We start from the raw sequence: 3752 nt of genomic DNA, 5'->3' as shown, positions 1-3752 counted from the left end.
TCTTCTCTTTTTTAAAATATTTATGTATTTGAAAAGTAGAGGGACAGGCGGTGGGCAGGGGGGTCAGGGAAAGACACAGAGAGAGGGAGAGAGAGAGCTTTCATCCACTTGTTCACTCCCCACATGGTAGCAACAGCAAGAGCTGAGTCAGGCCAAAGCCAAGAGCCAGGAACTTTATCCAGGTTTCTGATGTAGGTAGCAGGAACCCAAACTCTTAAGCCATCTTCTGATGCTTTTCCTAGGTACATTAGCAGGAACCTGGATTGGAAGTGGAGCAGCTGGAGCTCAAACCAGTGATATGGGATGCCTTAATTGCAAGTGGTAGATTAACCTGCTGGGCCACAATGCCAGCCCCTAGTTCATGCTTCTTAATGTCCATAAGTTTAAGCTTCTAGATGCTAAGACTTAGATAACTGTCCAACCAAAATCAGGTCACAATATTTAAAAACATTGAAGTTTTTTATTTTTTTTCTTTGACAGAGAAAGAATAAAAATGAAGACAAAACTTTACATCTATGTTTGCTTTCTGGGTAATTTTTCAAAATGATTATGAGAGAAAAGCTGATCTATAAAGACAAATATGCTATTAAAGTAGCAACCACTCTCAAGAATGAAGAAACAAAACAATCAGAGTCAGGTGTTTGGCCTAGATATGTCCCATATCGAGAACCTGGGTTTTGTGCCAGCCTCTGCTCCTGACTCCAGCTTCCCACTGTAAAGGAGGCAAGCAGTGCTGATGGCTCATGTTTGAGTTCCTGCCGCCCATGCAAGAGCCCGGATTGAATTTCCAGCTCTCAGCTTTGCCCCCAGCCAGAGCTGTTTCAGACACTTGAAGAATGGATAAGAATGCTCTGTGTGTGTGTGTGTGTCCCTCCCTCTGTCTCTTTCTCTCTCTCTCAAGTAAATATTTTTAAATTACAGCTTTAAATAAAAAACACACTCAACACAGAGGAATGTTTACACTGATTATCGATTATAAATTAAAATATTTTATTTATACGCATCATCAACTGTTCAAAATCTAACTTGCTTCATTTTTTAATTTTTTAAAAGACTTATTAATTTAGGCCGGCGCCGTGGCTCAACAGGCTAATCCTCCGCCTTGTGGCGCCGGCACACCGGGTTCTAGTCCCAGTCAGGGCGCCGGATTCTGTCCCGGTTGCCCCTCTTCCAGGCCAGCTCTCTGCTGTGGCCCGGGAGTGCAGTGGAGGATGGCCCAAGTACTTGGGCCCTGCACCCCATGGGAGACCAGGAGAAGCACCTGGCTCCTGCCATCGGATCAGCGCGGTGCGCAGGCTGCAGCGCACCAGCCGCGGTGGCCATTGGAGGGTGAACCAATGGCAAAAGGAAGACCTTTCTCTCTGTCTCTCTCTCTCACTGTCTAAAAAAAAAAAAAAGACTTATTAATTTATTTAAAAGCCAGAGCTATAGAAAGAGAGAATCTTTCATCTACTGGTTCACTCCCCAAATGGCCACAATGGCCAAAAATGGGCCAATCCCAAGTCAGGAGCCAGAAGCTTCTTCCAGGTCTCCCACATGGGTGCAGGGGCCCAAGGACTTGGGCCATCCTCCACTGCTTTTCCCAGGTGCATTAGCAGGGAGCTGGATCTGATGTGGAGCAGCTGGGACTCAAGCCCCAACATGAGATGCCGGCACTGCATACGGAGACATAACTTCTACGCCACAGTGCCGGCCCTAGATCTTGACTTTCTTTTTTTATTTTATTTTATTTATTTATTTATTTTGACAGGCAGAGTGGACAGTGAGAGAGAGAGAGAGAAAGGTCTTCCTTTGCCGTTGGTTCACCCTCCAATGGCCACCGCGGCTGGCGTGCTATGGCTGGTGCACCGCGCTGATCTGAAGCCAGGAGCCAGGTGCTTATCCTGGTCTCCCATGGGGTGCAGGGCACAAGCACCTGGGCCATCCTCCACTGCACTCCTGGGCCACAGCAGAGAGCTGGCCTGGAAGAGGGGCAACCAGGACAGAATCTGGCGCCCCGACCGGAACTAGAACCCTGTGTGCCGGCGCTGCAAGGCGGAGGAATTAGCCTGTTGAGCTGCGGCGCTGGCCCTAGATCTTGACTTTCTTGCAGTGTTTCACTTCATTTCCTAGAATAGAATAGTGGCAATTTTGGAAGCATACTAGAATGACTCTTCTAGACCCTAATTGGCCCTCTGCCTTCACCCTCACTTGGACTCAGTGCTATGGAGGAGTTCAGAGCCACTGCCATTTGAGACTTCTAGTCCTCATCCCCCTAGGTTGGTTGCTTGGGTCCATGTTTCTCCTCCTTGGAGTCCTCTCTAAGAAACTCTTCTAGAAAACAGTACAGAAGACTCTCCTCGAAAGCTTGCACGTGTCTGAAATGTTTATGTAGAGTCTAGCTGGCATAGTTTCTCCCACATCCTTCAAATCATGTTCCTCCAACTCTGGAACTCTCAGCTCCACTGTGCTATAACATCCTGTGTGACTGAGAGGTGCCTGACCCAGGGTCACGTGGGTCCCTTCACAGGTAATCTTGTGTTTTCTCTTCATCCTTGCTGAGCAGACTTTCACCTTTATGTCTCTTGTTGTTTAAGATTCATTTATTTATTTGAAAAGCAGAGTGACAGAAAGGGAGAGAGAGAGAGAGAGAGAGAGAGAGAGAGAAAGAAAGAGATATATCTTTGGTTCATTCCCCAAGTGGCCACAAAGGCCAGGAATGTGGAAGGGGCCCAAGCACATGGGCCATCTTCTGCTGCCCTCCCAGGCAGATTAGAAGGGATTGGAAGTGCAACACTGGACCAGAAGTGGAGCAGCTGGGACTGTGTTCAGTGGGATGAGAGCATTGCAGGCAGACTTAACCCTCTACACCATAATGCTGGCCCCACTGATACGTATCTCGATGGGCTCCCTCAAAGTGAATACTCAAGACTTGAGTCATGGGGCCAGCACCATGTGATAGGAGGCTAAGCCTCTGGCTGCAGCGCCGGCATCCCATATGGGCACCGGTTCAAGTCCCAGCTGTTCCTCTTCTGATCCACATCTCTACTATGGCCTGGGAAAGCAGCAGAAGATGGCTCAAGTGCTTGGGCCCCTGCACCTGTGTGGTGGACCCAGAAGAAGCTCCTGGCTTCAGATTGGCCCAGCTCTGCTCATTGTGGTCCTTTGGGGAATGAACCAGTGAATGGAAGATTTTTCTCTCTATCTCTCCCTCTCTCTGTCTGTAACTCTACTTTTCAAATAAAATAAATAAATCTTTTTATAAAAAGACTTGAATCATTTCTCTATTTTGGAAACAATTACATTCACTCTTCTAGTCACCTTCCATTCTTTTCTGCCTCCTGTTGGAGCAGCTTAAGGATGAACTACTTGGATCCTTTCTTGGCCTTTCTTCAAAAAAGATTTATTTATTGATTTATCTGTCTATTTATTTAAAAGGCAGGTGACAAAAAAGAGATCTAGAAGCAGAGATCTTCCATCCATTAGTACACTCCCCAACCCTCCAAATGGCCTCAACAGTCAGATCTGTTGGACAGACCCAAACCAGGAGCCAGAAACTCCACCTCTGTGGGTGGCAGGGGCCCAAGCACGTGGGCCATCTTCCACTGCCTTCGCAGGCACATGTGCAGGGAGCTGGATTAGAAGAGGAGCAGCTGAGACTTGAAATGGTGCCCCAGTAGGGGATGTGAGCATCTCAGTGGTAGCTTCACCCGCTCATCACAATACTGGCCCCCCAGCCTTTTTGTTTGTTTTGCTTTTTTGGTCTGTTTTTA

This window comes from Lepus europaeus, chromosome 1 (genome assembly GCF_033115175.1).
Source record: "Lepus europaeus isolate LE1 chromosome 1, mLepTim1.pri, whole genome shotgun sequence".
Lineage (NCBI taxonomy): Eukaryota > Metazoa > Chordata > Mammalia > Lagomorpha > Leporidae > Lepus > Lepus europaeus.
The sequence above is the reverse complement of the archived record's forward strand: the minus strand, read 5'-3'. Positions refer to the sequence as shown.